At 38.5% G+C, this 16,500-nt stretch overlaps 1 protein-coding gene across 2 annotated transcripts in view; it reads right to left on the reverse strand.

Moving 5' to 3' along the window:
* ZNF438 (zinc finger protein 438) overlaps positions 1 to 16,500 on the reverse strand; it is a 223,529-nt gene that overhangs the window by 139,534 nt on the left and 67,495 nt on the right. For both annotated transcript variants that reach the window (XM_006757527.2, XM_015559934.1), the window contains one exon: positions 11,446 to 11,505. The gene's annotated coding sequence lies outside the window, so the exon portion shown is untranslated. The remainder of the gene's footprint in view (positions 1 to 11,445; positions 11,506 to 16,500) is intronic.

Consider the following 16,500-nt stretch of genomic DNA (forward strand, 5'->3'; position numbering starts at 1 on the left):
GAGAACTTCTGTGCTGGAGACACCCTTCTGGGGCAAGACTTGCTTCAGTGGGGCTTTGGTGCTCACTGAGTCTGCCCCCTGAGTGTGTCCCTTATGGATCTGAGGAGTTGTGATCTGGATGATCCACACTGACCACTGGGTATACTGGCTCTTGAATCTCTAAGAAGGTGCTAATTTAGCCTCTGCCTGAAGCTACCCAGCAGGAGCTACAAAGAGATTTGCAGATTCCTTTTCTTTGTTAGGACTTTGGAGGTGCCTAGATGAGGCCCAGCTGTGAACAAATGCAAGCTGCTGTGGGGCCTTGGGCCTTCTCTTGGAAGTTCTGGGCCTGAGCCAGCTGCAGTTAGTTAGGTAATTTTAGATTGCATAGGGCCAGGGCATTCATATGCAAAAGCCTCTGCGCATAGCTTGGGTGGGGTGGGGTCTCAGGGATCAACAGGGCGGAGCAAACAGCTATGGCTGATCCTCAGCCCTGCCCTAAGAGGACCTGGGACCCACTGTTTTGCGAAATTGGCTGCAGGCACTTCTGAGAGAAAGCTGCCCTCGAGTTCTGCCCGATGTCAGTCAGTCCAGTTTCTCCCCGTATGAGTCTGGGTCCCCAGAGACTCGCCTGGAACTGGCGTTCAGAGCAGTCAGGAGCTTGTGTCTCCCTCCCAATTGAAAAAGACAGCCGCTTCCTCAGTTGCCAGCCCTTTCCGTGTGCATCTCTGTACCTCTGCACTTTACTTCCACACCGCACCTCCTTGAGTCTCAGTGTGCTCTTCTCTTTCCTTCTAGTTGTAGAATTTCCACTCGGCCAGCCTTCCTGTGGTTCTGGATGATGTCCGTTTTGTCTTTTAGTTGTTTTTTTGAAGTGGTTGTGCAAGGCAGCAATTTCTAGTGTTTACCTATGCCACCATCTTGGTTTTCTTCTCTGAAGTTTTATTGGATATAAAATGCAAGGTTGACAATTCTCTTAGCACCTGAAAAATGCCATTAAATTGCATTCTGGTATGCACAGTTTCTGATGACAAGTTTGTTGCCATTCTTAACTTTATTTATTTGTATGTAATGTCTTTATTTTCCTCTACCCAATTGTAAGAGTTTTTCTTTATCACTTATTTTTCTTATGGTTTTTTTGAGGTGTGTGTGTGTGTGTGTGTGTGTGTGTGTGTGTGTGTCTTATCTGAGGTATAGCTTTCTTGGATCTGTGGGTTTATAGTTTTCTTCAAATTTGGGGAAATTTCAGCCATTATTTATTTAAATATTTTTTCTCTTTCGCCCAACCCCCCCAAAAAAATCTGAGACTCAAATTACACTTATGTTAGACCCATGGCTATTAGCCTATAGGACACGAAGTTGCTGTATATCTTATTCAATTTCTTTTCTCTCTATGCTTTTGGTTAAATTCTTAGCATGTTTTCAAGGTCACTGATCTTATCTCCTGAAAAATCTAATCTGCACTTAATCCCATCTAGGAAAATTTTCATTTCGATTTACTGTACTTTTTATCTCTGGATGTTCCAATTTTTTCTTTTTTATATCTTCTATTTCATACCTCATTATGTTTATATATATGCTGACCAGATTTACTATCATTATTTTAATGAACTTATCTGCTAATTCTATCATCCCTGTCATTTCAGGGTCTATTTTTGTTCTCTCCTGTTATGGTATTGTTCTCCTACTTCCTTGTCTAGTAATGTGTGATTGGATGCAATTCACTGTGAACTTTATATTGCTGAGTGCTGGATTTTTTTGTATTTGTTTAAAGAGTGATGGAATTCTGGAAGACAACTACTTGTGTATTAATATGATTCTTATTAGGCTTGGTTTTAAGCTATCTTAGGGTTTGTATAGATGAACCTTTATTCTAGGGCTCAATCTTATACTGACTTGGTATTATTTCATTTATCAAGTTGTACTTGCCAGCTTCTTGGGGTTTCATTTTATTTATGCAAAGTTTGGTATTAAACCATATCCTCAGGAGCACCCCTATACCAATTCCAGGAATTCCTTCTCTTCCCAACAAACTCCTCTCCAGGAGGTGAGGTTTTAAAAGAATCAGGCTCTTCTATCCTGTCTCCTTATTACTTCCTTCCCTGCTCCACTGTGAGGGTTAGGTGCTTCACATCTAAATTCAGGTTACTGAACTTTAAAGGTCGAAAGATGAACAGATCATCTAAAAACCTGCTGTGTTTACCTTACTAAAAGAGAAGGAGGCAAGGCAAAGTAAAGAAAAGGTACTTATTTTATATTTACTGGTACAGGAATTAAATAAAATAAAAAAACCAACCATAGATTTTGCCTCTCCAGAAGCTTATGCAAAATATATACCAGTAAATATTGAAAAATGGCATGTTTCCACATCTAACCCATAATTATTCATAAAAAGTATTTCATTATCCCCTTTCTTAAAAATATTTGCCTTTTATTATCTTTGTTGGCAGATGCTCTAACTGAAACCCTAAAGTGAAGCCCCCACTAAACCATTAAATAGCCTATGCACTTCTTGAGAAAAATAATGAGCAGATATTTTGGGGAGGTTGAAGAGAAGTACGCAGGTGGTAGAAAGCAAATGTTTCCTCCAAGCTCTGTTGTAATAAACCAAGTTTGAGTGTATAGTTATCTAAAAGTTTTAATAATGTTAATAATAAACTATGTCTAGAAAATTATGCAGGCATATTATTAAAGACTGAAAAATGCCAAATATATAAAGATAAAAAATATACCATCTATAAACTTATCACTCAGAGGATAACAACTATTAATATCTGCCATATCTCCTCAGAGTTTTGTTAAGCATATACTTACATACACACACACACACACACACACACACACACACACTCACTCTTCATTTAAATTGAGATAATAGTGCAGATATCATTTTTTAAATTTCCTTTTAATTATGTTGTAAGCATAATTGCGAGTCACTGAATGTTACTTAAAAACATGATTCTTAACCAGGGACTGGACTAGTGACATGAATTTTTAGGGGTGAAATAGGTAGGTTTAGGAAATTTTAAAAATTAAGGAGTCCATGGAAAAAACATAGGGCTACAGAGTTGCAAAGAGTACATTTCCATAAGACAAGGGAGCTGGGAGTAGCAAAAAGTACACATTCCCCAAACAAAGGGAAGGAAACCCCTCATTCAAAGAAAGAGGAAGAAAAGCCCAGGAGAATAATAAGGGAGAAGAAGGAGGAAACTTCACCTGAGACTTAAACTCTGGAGTTGCTATAGTGACCAAATCAGAAGGGGATGTGACCAATCAGAGGGGATATCAAAGCACAAAGATCTGCAGCCTTTAAAAACCATAGAAGAAAGGGACTCAGTGGGACTCTTTCCATCTCCCCAAGTGGGAGTCTGTGCTGGTTTTTCAATAAATTTCCACCTTTACTATACCACCTTTCGTCCGTGGTTTCATTCAACCCCACCGGACAAGAGCCTGAGAAAACCATCCTGCCCAGGTGAACACCATCCGTTCTAGTCCAAATTTCCCATATCACTAGGAAAAGGTAAGTGGAGCATCTTAGATGCCCCACACATCTCTTCCTAGTCCAAGACCTGTTCCTAACAAACACAGAATATGAACGTATTGAAATTCCTTGCTACTCAGAGTGGGGTCCATGGATCAACAGCATCAGCATTACCTTGAGATTTGTTAGAAATGTACCACAGATTTAATCAAAATCTACATTTTAGTATGATATCCAGGAGATTCATATATACATTATAGTTTGAAAAGCAGTGGGGATCCAGAGTTATTACATTCTCTTTGAAATTTGTAACTTCTAATTTGTTGTGGTATAAGGAAGCAGTTAACCAGGTTTCTTAGAATTATGAGTTAAAGAATTTAAGGATCAAAAATAACAGGTAGCTATACACTTAAATTTGAATCCTATCTGTAACAAAACAAACTATGTAACTATGAGAAATGATGCGACCTATGCAAAACTTAGTTTCCTCATCTGTTAAATCAGAATTATAAAAGTATTTCCCTCACAAGATCACCAAGAAGATTAAATGAGCTAAAATACATAATGCACTTAGAACACTTAGTGTTATTTATGTGTTTGCTATTATCATTAAGAGGAAAAACAAGTAAATAAAGAGGTGCTAATAAACCTATTACACCATTTTAAGGTCTGAACTTTCAGACATCAGCTAAATGTAGTTTAAAAGCCTCTTTCAGTTCATTCCTGGTTCTCAGATCTGTTGTTAAGTAGCTGAGTTTGGCAGAGAGAAGTGTACAAGGGCCCAACACAGCCAGAGCGGCTCAGTTGGCTGGGCATTGTCCTGTGCACAGAACGGTTGCTGGTTCAATTCCTGGTCAGGGCATGTATCTAGGTTGCAGGTGGAGATTAAAAAAAAAAAATACAAGTGTACTACATTTGACAACTGCTTTCCCCCTGGCTGTTGGCTTTAAAAGGATTGTGGATATGTTAGTTTTCTGCTCAAACCAGGTGCAAAAATTATTCTCAATTGCCTCGGTACAAGACATTAAGAACCATGATACTTGTGCAATGTTTATATTATCTTTAGAACCAAGAAGGTATGACTGTCTATCTCACCCTCTAGGATGATCCCTGGCTCAAGTCAAGACAGGAATATCAATACATGAAATAATCCAGATTGTTTGTTTTGGTTAGAATAGCAGCTTTGTTTAAGTGAAATCTAAATAGTGACCAAGAAGAAAGAAGAGTCAATCTAAAAGAGAGAGACTGGAATAATGGGAAAGGGGGCAGCAAAAGCAGAAACCAGGGGAAGATAGAGAAGAGACTCAAGGTGAAAACATGTTAAGGGGTTCAAGCCTTCCTTAAAAAGTTGGAACACTGTATTCATCAGGATGCTGATTTCCTACATCGTGCCAAGCACATGCTGGTTTGGAGCTGGCCCTGGTGTTGCAAGAAGCAATGACAGGCTGGATGCATCTTTTATATACGTCCTCCTTTGGTACTAACTACAAAGCAATCAAGTATAAAATACTTTAGTATCACAGAGACCCTGAAAATCATTCTTTACTATATCATTAATTCGAAATGCCACAGTTCAATGGTTACAGGAAACTTGAATTTGCATGAATAGCCTTATTCAGGTCCAACTGAAAGCATTTATAACTTTAAGTTCTCCATCACTTAAATCATTATTTTTGCCATTCCAATATAAGATAAGGAAATGACTATTTCACCCTCAATGAAACATCCAAACATAGTCACTACTTCTCAAAGTGCTTCTGGTTTAAGGCTAAGGATGAGGTGAATTTTCCATTGTTAGCAAAATCTGACCAAAGGCTATTTCCAAATAGCATATTCCTTACTTCTACAACTCAGGAAAATTTTGCTTAATAACTAAAATCTACTAGGGAACTTGTCTAGTATGTACATATTGCTTATTTTAGATCTGAAATCAATCAAAATAAGTTTTATATAAAAATGAGAGAACAAAATGCCTCAAAGTAATAAATTCCTTAGATGAGGACTTGGCCAATCTGATTGGAAATCAACCTTGATATTAGCTCTTCTTTCATCTCAAATATTGGAAACTTCACCTAGAAGTGCTTTATACTTCATTGGTGAAACTGATAAAAGCTTCCAATATAAATACTGGCAGATTAATCTGAGAAGACATTAAAAATAATTACTCTGAAAAAAATATTCTAAAAGATATCATCTCAGCATTAGGAAGATCTTAAGAAATCAACTGTCCCTCTCTCCACTTCAAAATAGTTTTCCTCCACTACATCCCATGAGGGGATCACCCCAATTTGTACACCCCAAAGAAAAGCAAGAAGGCACTGTCCTATGAAGCACTCCAGCCTATTTTCATGCCGATGTGACTATTACCAATGTATTCATTATAGTGCTCATTAAACTGAGTAGAAATCTCTCTCTGTAACTTCTCTCCACTGATCTAGCTATGTCTTTCTGTAGCACTAAATCTCCAGGCCCTCTTACACTTGAAACCAATTCACATGACAGAAACTTGGAATAATGAAACCACAACATTTATAATATGACCTCTCCTACTAGGGCAGTGATGGCGAACCTATGACACGTGTGTCAGAAGTGACACGCGGACTCATTTTTTTTGGATGATTTTTCTTTGTTAAATGGCATTTAAATATATAAAATAAATATCAAAAATATAAGTCTTTGTTTTACTATGGTTGAAAATATCAAAAAATTTCTATATGTGACATGGCACCAGAGTTAATTTAGGGTTTTTCAAAATGCTGACACGCCGAGCTCAAAAGGTTCGTAATCACTGTACTAGGGTCTCTGTGCTTAAAAAGCTTTGCATATGTACTTTTCTTCTCTTTAAATCTACCTCCACTGGTAAAAGGCTAGAGGCTGGACTGTTTAGAATGATGGTGTAGGGTAGAGGAGTAGGAGAGATTTAGCTGATTCTAAATGGATTTGGAGAATTTAAAGAAAAACAAGAAGGCAATTGTGGCTAGAACAAAGTGAGTAAGACAGAATGGTAGGATATAAAATCAGCAAGGAGCATGTAGGGTCTGGTAAAACATGGTGAGACTTGGGTTTTATACTGATGTGATGGATAGCCACTAAGGGGTTCTGAAAAGGGAATGACAGCAACTGCTTAACATTAAACACAAAACACAAAACACTTTTGTTCCTACATGGATAACTGACTGGAGAGGTTCAAGGAGGATATAAGGAAGGCCAGTTATTACTATCGTCTAGGAATGTATAATGGTAATTATCCTATCTAATAAAAGAGAAACATGGTAATTAGCCATACATCTGCTACCCTTCCCATTGGCTAATCAGGGCGATATGCAAATTAACTGCCAGCCAAGATGGCGGCCGCAGCCAGGCTACTGACACGAACAGGAGGCTTGCTTGCTTCAGTGACGGAGGACTCCAACCTTCCCCGCCTGCTGCTGCTGGGCTCTGAGCTGCTAAAAAACATTGTTACAAATATAGAAGCTAAACAAAACCCCAGAAACCTATTTTCAGTCAGCCAGGATCTCAGAGCTGGAGTCGCAACAAAGTTTCAAATACAGAAAGTAAACAAAGCGAGAAACCTGCTTTCAGCAGCGAGGTCTCACAGCTAAAGCCGGCTCTCAGCTCCAGTGACGGCCATAAATCCAAGAATAAAAAAAAAAAGGAAAGAAGGAGCAGTTGGGAACTTCAGTCACCCGCCAGCCTGAAAACGGCCCTCAGCCCCTCACCCAGACTGGCCAGGCACCCCAGTGGGGACACCCACCCTGATCTAGGACACCCTTCAGGGCAAAACAGCCTGCCCCCACCCATGCACCAGGCCTCTATCCTATACAGTAAAAGGGTAATATGCCTCCTAGCACCAGGATCAGCGGAGCCGCGAAGCCTCCTGGCCCCTGGAGCAGCGTGACAGGGGGCAGCGCCCAAACCCCCTGATCACCCTGTGGCTCTTTGTGTGACAGCGGGTGGGGCCACAACCTCCCTATCTGCCCTGCTCTGTTCGTGACAGGGGAAGGCGCCCCAACCCCCTGATCGGCCCTGTTCTGTGCATGACAGGGGGAGCTCCCCAACCCCCTGATTGGCCCTGCTCTGTGTGTGACAGGGTACGGAGCCCCAGCCCCTCTGATGGGCCCTGCTCTGTGTGTGACAGGGTACGGAGCCCCAACCCCCTGATGAGCCCTGCTCTGTGCGTGACAGGGGTCAGCACCCCAACCCCGAGGCCGGCTCTGTATGTGACAGGGGTGGCACAACAACCGCCTGATCGGCCCTGCTCTGTACGTGACAGGGGTTGGCGCTGCAACCTCCCCAAGACCCTGCCTTGAGTGTGACAGGGGACAGTGCCCCAACCCCTCAATCGGCCCTGCCCTGAGCCCGACCAGGGGCTGCACCTAGGGATTTGACAGGGGGCGGTGCCCCAACCCCCCAATCGGCCCTACCCTGAGTGTGACTGAGGGTGGCATCGCAACCTCCTGCTCTGCCCTGCTCTGTGCATGACAGGGGGCGGCGCTCCAACTCACCAATCGGCCCTGCTGTGAGCCCGACCAGGGGCTGCAGGGCAGGCACCTAGGGATTGGGCTTGCCCTCTGCCACCGAGGAGTGGACCTAAGCAAGCATGTTGTTATCTCCTGAGGGGTCTCAGACTTTGAGAGGGCACAAGTGGGGCTGAGGGACACCCCCCGCCCCCACCAGTGCACAAATTTTTGTGCACCAGGCCTCTAGTAAGTTATATTCAAGTAGTAGTAGTGGGGTGGCAGTAGTAAAGGGGGATTTGGGATATATTTTGAAAGGAGGACATATAAGCCTTACTGATGGGCTGGATGTTGATTAAAAAGAAAAGAGAAAAGTCAAAGATCTAGTTTTTAACCTGAGCAACTGGGTGGATCATTTACTGAGATGAAGGAGTAGGAGGCAGAAACAGGATTTGGGAGGGGAATTCAAGAGTTCTATTCCAAACATGTTAAGTTTGAAATGCTTATTAGACTTTCAAAAAGAGAACCTGGCTAGGCAGACATAGATATGAGCCTTGAATACATGGGAGAGATCAAGGCAAAGAAGTAAGTCTGGGAGGACAGGTGGCACTTAAAGCAAAAGACCACATGAGATCACATAGAGAATAAACGTAGAAGGTGGCCAAGGACTGGGCCCTGAAGAATGCCAACTTTTGGAGAACATGAAGAAGAGGAGATAGCAAGGGAAATTTTATATGTATTTTATGTTTTCAAGTGTAAGAGGGACTAGAGATTTAGAACTACAGAAAGACAGCTAGATGGGGAAGTTACAGAGAGTGATTTCTGTTCAGCGTAATAAGCACTATAATGAATAAGTTGCTAACTTATTCTTACTCAAAAAGCTATTGAAATTATTTTATATCTACAAACTATGAGTCCATAGCCAGTCATCACAATCTTCTTCAAAAACCACCTTTCAAAGTCATGTGCCTATTCTATTTCTGACTCCCGCCTATTGACTGAGTCTGGATAGCTGCATTTTATGTGTCAGCTGCTCAATTGTTCTATCCCTAACCTCTGGCATGTGTCCTAACTTCTGGATCCAAGTACTCACCCCAGCTAACAACTTTTAGTTGCTCAACACTGACCAGGAGACACATTGAGATCATATTCCCCAGAGCTGCCAAAAGTTTTTGGCATATGATCAATGAAGCACACAGTAAGTGAGTATTCAGCAATTAATCAGGTGACAGAGAACAACTGACGTATTAGGGAACTGCAGAATGAGCCAGATCAAGGTTGAAACAGAGAATAGGAGATTGTACTCCAGACTAGTTACCCCATGGGAAAATCTAATCTCGGTTATCGAGTGTGATTAGACATCCTTTTATCCAGAAGAACTAAAGCTGTGGTTCTCAACCTTCCTAATGCCGCAGACCTTCCTTTAATGTTCCTCATGTTGTGGTGACCCCCAACCATAAAATTATTTTCATTGCTACTTCATAACTATTATATATCTGTTTTCTGATGGTCTTAGGCGACCCCTGTGGAAGGGTCGTTCGACCCCCAAAGGGGTCGCGACCCACAGGTTGAGAACCGCTGAACTAAAGTATCTGAAGTTTACCATGCGTCCAAGGATTCAGGATTTCCTGGAAGCTGGTAACATTATGAACCAAACTGTAGGTACAACCACCAGGGGCACTTGTTCTTTCTGCCCCATACCCTCAGGGTTAGGGGGTTACTCTCTCAGTCTCAGCTATACTGGGAATTCTAAACATCTCATAGGTGTTTGTGAGGATTAAATGAGATCATTGTAAATAAAGTGCCTGGTACATAGAAAGTGCTCAATACATATTAGCTATTTTCATTTATACTTTAGATTATCATAAAATGACAGTCAGCTGAATGATAAAGCATTTCTCTAAAAGCAACACTTTTAATGCTCTTCTGGTATAGAAGAATGATAAAAAGGGTGTTTGGGTTTTTTTAGTTGTATAAACTGGTATATAATCAATAACATTTAAACTATCCTGAAAAAAATTCTCCATTTTTCTAAACTTTTTTACCAAGGTTGGCACAATTATGTTACACAACTAAGAAGTAAAGGTGTGAATTCTATTAACATGAGATTGATAACAATTCTAAATAAATATCAAGCAAAAACAGAACTTTCCAAGCCTAACAATTATTCTGTAAGAGTCATTCAGGACCAGGTCTCTTGTTGTAAATGTCTATATCCTTTAAGTATAGTGTATTTCTATTTCCCTGTATGAAATTTAAGTTTAACTAAAATCATTAAAATTGGCAATAGAAGCAGGAAACCATTTATAAGGCCAGCATGGCTATTTTATTTTTATAAATGAAAAGTTATATAATAGTTTCAGAGTTCCCTTCTTATACTCTTTTAATATTTATAGAAATTTAAAAGAGTTATACTGCTAGAGTTCATTTTGGAAACTGATCATTTCTATTATCTGATAGCAATAAATTATTTTAGTGCAGTTACAGAAATGGTTATTTAAGAGTTACACTCATCTTTATTCATGATCTTTAACAACAGGTCATCTCTATCTAGTACTTGATCTACAAGCTCAAATAAGTGTAACTGAACCAAACTACACTAAGAGAGTCTCAACTCCAAACCACTGAGTCACATCACTAGTCTTTTTGCCGCTAACAGTACATTAAAAAAAGAAAACTGTTCTGGAAACCATTTAAAGGGCCTGCTTGTGATAACAGAAAGTGCTGTACTAAACTACTGAAGAACACACAAGTACCTGGAAGGACTCAGAGCAAAGCTGTAGCCAAGTACAAGGAGATGTTCATGGGCACCTTACCACTATCCAAAAAATAAAGTCCCACACCTCTTATGAAACCTATAGTCGTATATTTCCCTATATCTCTATTTCATGAAATTCGGATTTTTTAAAAGATAATTAATAATTTTAATTTTTCAAACTACTACACAGAAAAGTCACTTATAAACTATAATTTCAAATCAATAAACCTTGATATTTTTCTGCTTTAGATAAATTTTTGTTTTGGAATAATTTTAGATTTACAGAAAAGTTGCAAAGATATTACAAAGAACTTATATACCCTTCACCCGGTTTCACCTACAGTTAACATCTTACATAACCATGGCTTTATCAAAACTAAGAAACTAACATTGGTACATTACTATTAACTAAACGACAGACTTTATTTGGATTTTCCTCACGGATGTCTATTATCAGTTCTAAGATCCAATGTATGGTGCCACATTGCATTTAATGACATGTTTTTAGTGCTTTAAGTTTTAGAACATGCTAATCTTGTGTGTCTTATTACCAATGTCCTAATTATAATTATTATAAAAATACAGTTCCTTGGAAAATATGATTTATTGGATGATAGCAAAATGTTACATTACAATTAATATAAACATGACATTTCTATTAATGTTTCATTGAGAAGAAGAGAGGTAAATCTGCATTGCTCACTTTGTCAGGAAACTGTTAGATCAAATTATTTTCAGAAATATTTCCTCAAAAAATGCTTGTCACTTACCTATCTCTCAATGTTCCAGTAAAAAGTCATAAAATATGTGGTAAATTCTTTTAATTAATCCTGTAATAGAATATAAAGTATTATTATAATCATATTCAGATAATCCATTTTTATCAAATATATGTAAAACTACTTTCCTTTCATTCCAAAATTTCATTTTTTTAAAAATATATTTTATTGATTTTTTACAGAGAGGAAGGGAGAGAGATAGAGAGTTAGAAACATCGATGAAAGAGAAACATCGATTAGCTGCCTCCTGCATATCTCCCACTGGGGATGTGCCCGCAACCCAGGTACATGCCCTTGACCGGAATCGAACCCGGGACCTTTCAGTCCGCAGGCCGACGCTCTATCCATTGAGCCAAACCGGTTTCGGCCCAAAATTTCATTTTTAATTACTATGTAATTTTTTATTAAGTTAACAAAAGAATTAATTTAAGGGAGAATAATTGTATATGTGAATTATATATCTTTAAAAACAAAGGCATGCTATCAAGATACCAATGGCATATTTCATAGAATTATTCCAAAAATTTGTTTGGAACAACAAAAGACCCCATATTGTTACAGCAATCTTGAAAAAAAGAAAAAGAAAAAATTGGGAGGAATTTCCCTATCTTACATCAACCTTAGATTACTACAAGTCCATAGTAATCAAAACAGCATGGCATTGGCATAAAAAACAAACATATAGATCAATGAACAGAATGGATAGCTCAGGAATAAACCCATACCTTTATAGAGAATTAATACCTGACAAAGGAGGCAAAAACATACAATGGGGTAAAGACAGTCTATTCAATAAATGGTGCTAGGAAGACAAGACAGTTACATGCAAAAAAAAGAAGAAAAGAAACTAGACCACCTTTTAACATCACCTACAAAAATAAACTCAAAATGAATTAAAGACTTCAGTGTTAGTCCCAGTTGGTTTGGCTGAGTGGATAGCCTGTCAGAATAACTATTGTCAATAAATCAATGTTTGGAGAGGATGTGGAGGAAAGGGGACCCTTGTGCACTATTGGTGGGAATACAGATTGGTGCTAGGAAGACAAGACAGTTACATGCAAAAAAAAGAAGAAAAGAAACTAGACCACCTTTTAACATCACCTACAAAAATAAACTCAAAATGAATTAAAGACTTCAGTGTTAGTCCCAGTTGGTTTGGCTGAGTGGATAGAGTGTCGGCCTGTGGACTAAATGGTCCTGGGCTCAATTCTGGTCAAGGGCACATGCCTGGGTTGTGGGCTCGATCCCTAGTAGGAGGTGTGCAGGAGGCCGACAATCAATGATTCTCCCTCATCATTGATGTTTCTATCTCTCGCTTCCTCTCCCATCCTCTCTGAAATCAATAAAAATATATATTTAAAAAAATAAAAAATAAATAAAGACTTCAATGTTAGACTCGAAACCATAAAACTTCTAGAAGATTTTACTGCATAGGCAGTAAAATCTCAGACATTTCTCACAGTAATATTTTTTCTGATATATCTACTTGGACAAGAGAAACAAAAGAAAAAAATAAAGAAATATGATTACATAAAACTAAAAAGCTTTTGCACAGCAAAACCATTATCAAAATGAAAAGACAACCCACTCAATGGAAGAACATATTTGCTGATACATCTGATAAGGTGTTAGTATCCAAGATTTATAAATAATTTATAAAACTCAATACCAAAAAAAGCAAACAATTAAAATAAAAAATGGGCAAAGGACCTGAATAGAAATTTCTTCACAGAGGGCATACAGATGGCCAGCAGGCATATGAAAACATCACTAATGATCAGAGAAATGCAAATTAAAACCATGCTGGGGGGAGAGGGATGGGGAAAAGTGGAGGGGCATATGGGATGATAAATGGTGATGGAAGTAGACATGACTTGGTATGGTGAACACACAATATAGTTTACAGATTATGTGGAATTGTGCACCTGAAACTTCTACAATTTTGTTAACTAATGTCACCCCCATGGATTCAATAAAAAGGAAAGCAAAAAAGAAAATGAAAAGTCAAGCTAACAAATAGGAGATAATATTTGCAAATTATATATCTAATAAAAGACTTATATTCAGAAAAAAATAATAAAGGCATGCAAATTTTAATAAAAGTTTTAAGATAAATAGAAAAGGTTATAGAAAAAAAGGCCACAATGAATAAAAACTGACTAAGAAGGATATCTCACATTCTTTTCCATGTGCATAATGCTGTGGAAATTACTAAACGGTCATAAACAAGTAAATCATATTGAGGGCACAGTGTTTTTGAGGGAAAATAATAAGGGTTGGGATTAGGAGATTTTTGAAAAAAGTGTCTGGCAAAGTATCTATGTGTAACAGTTTGCCTGAGACAGTACCAAATTATGCCCACTGTCTCAACCAATTTATTATTTGTCCTGGATTTCCCATTTTCTAGTGAATTTTTTTAAAAAGTAGTATTATAATAAGCCAGGACTTTCATTTTCAGGTTCTGTCATAATCTCATTGAACAGTGTGAAATGCATAGTTATTTAAAATGGCCAAAATTTGGAAGCAGCCCAAGTGTCCATCAGTAAATGAGTGGATTAAAAAAAGCTATGGTACATTTAAACAATGAAATCCTACTCAGCTGTAAAAAAAGAAGGAAATCCTACCTTTTGTGACAGCATAGATAGACCTGAAGAGCATTATGCTAAGTGAAATAAGCAAGTCAGAGAAAGACGAGTACCATATGATAGCACTCATGTGGAAACAAAATGAACTAACAAGCAAAATAAACAGACTCATAGATAGAGAGCAGACTGGGAGCTGTGGGGGTGAGAGGGTTGGGAGGCTGGGGGATGGTTGGAGGGATTGAGCAAAAAGAAAAAAAGAGAAAAAACTCATGGACACTGACAACAGTGTGGTGAATGCTGGGGGGAGAGGGATGGGGAAAAGTGGAGGGGCATATGGGATGATAAATGGTGATGGAAGTAGACATGACTTGGTATGGTGAACACACAATATAGTTTACAGATTATGTGGAATTGTGCACCTGAAACTTCTACAATTTTGTTAACTAATGTCACCCCCATGGATTCAATAAAAAGGAAAGCAAAAAAGAAAATGAAAAGTCAAGCTAACAAATAGGAGATAATATTTGCAAATTATATATCTAATAAAAGACTTATATTCAGAAAAAAATAATAAAGGCATGCAAATTTTAATAAAAGTTTTAAGATAAATAGAAAAGGTTATAGAAAAAAAGGCCACAATGAATAAAAACTGACTAAGAAGGATATCTCACATTCTTTTCCATGTGCATAATGCTGTGGAAATTACTAAACGGTCATAAACAAGTAAATCATATTGAGGGCACAGTGTTTTTGAGGGAAAATAATAAGGGTTGGGATTAGGAGATTTTTGAAAAAAGTGTCTGGCAAAGTATCTATGTGTAACAGTTTGCCTGAGACAGTACCAAATTATGCCCACTGTCTCAACCAATTTATTATTTGTCCTGGATTTCCCATTTTCTAGTGAATTTTTTTAAAAAGTAGTATTATAATAAGCCAGGACTTTCATTTTCAGGTTCTGTCATAATCTCATTGAACAGTGTGAAATGCATGTGCAGTGAACCTAGTGCCATTTAACATGTGGTTAAATCTGAAAGGCCCTGAACAGTAGCCCATCCCTGGATGAACTGTAACTGATGGGCTGTAACTATAACTTCATCCTCAAATATAGCATCCAAGCCATTTACAGAAAGAGGAGCATTCAGGAGTAGCCAGGGAAAACTGACTCCTTTAGTCTTAAATGAAGGTCGAAGAAATATTCAATGCTGCTGCCCCTGCTATGCCTAGCTTGATTACACCAAGAAAAGCATATGGAGAAGATGTTTTAAATATTACTTTATAAAGCATGGCTTTCCAATTAGGTCAAATGACTGTTCTTTAAATACATTTGTATAACTCATAGACACACACAATAGTATGGTGATGGCCAGAGGGAAGGAGGGTGGGGGTGGGCTGGTAGAGGTGGGAAAAGGGAGGGGAAATGAGGACATCTGTAATAGTGTCAACAATAAAAATAGAAAAATGCTGTTCTTTACATTTCTTAGCTATGATTACAAATTATCTTATTTAAACAGTCAAAGTTAAGTGACAGCTGATATTTTGCTGGCTCTATTAGCAGAAGAAATTCACACTTAAATGATGATAGCTTCTTATCAGTGTCAGGAGATATATCAACTAGAAAAATCAGTTAATTCCAATAATTGTTTGATTGTTTTCACATAATCCATCAAAGTAAAGCTTTTGGAAGTTCATTCTGTCAAACGTGAAACACCAGTCATTGCTGTAATTGCTACTTAAACTGAGTAAAAATGTTCAACAACAAAGATAAAATTATAGACCGTTTCATTATTCAAAGTAACTAAGCTCTATAAAGCCACCATGAACACGGAATTTATGAAAAGGAAACCATTGCTCTTAGAGGAAATACAGTTAGGCTCCTGTGAGCTTTGGCCACAACGATTTCATCAACTAATTAAACATAACCTTGTTTTATGTGCATTTCTAAAGACACTTTAATATAAGTTGTTGAATCAATAACATTGAACTCACAGTCAATAGTATTAATTCATGCCTGAATGAAGCTTTTTATTAAATTTATTGTTGACAATATTATAGAAGTCCCCCATTTTCCCCAACTTTGTACCTTCCACCCAGCACCCACCCCACACTAGGCTTCCTCATACTATTTTCTGTGTCCATGGGCTACGCATATCTAAACTAATAAAAGAGAAAAATGGTAATTGGCGTATGACCGATACCCTTTTCATTGGCTAATCAGGGAGATATGCAAATTAACTGCCAACTAAGATGGCAGTTTACAGCCAAAAAAGATGGCAGCTAATTTGCATATTGCAGGCAGGATGTAACAGCGCCATCTGAGAGCGGGTTGTGGGTGTGAGTACCAGCAGTCACCTGAAACCCGATCTCCCCGGCAGACCGGGACACGGGCCTGCGGGGCAACTGCGGCATCCGCCCGCACTCACGCCCCCAAACCGGACCTATCCCGCCGGCAGACCCGGACGCG

Source organism: Myotis davidii, unplaced genomic scaffold, assembly GCF_000327345.1.
Source record: "Myotis davidii unplaced genomic scaffold, ASM32734v1 scaffold515, whole genome shotgun sequence".
In the NCBI taxonomy this organism is placed as follows: Eukaryota; Metazoa; Chordata; class Mammalia; order Chiroptera; family Vespertilionidae; genus Myotis; species Myotis davidii.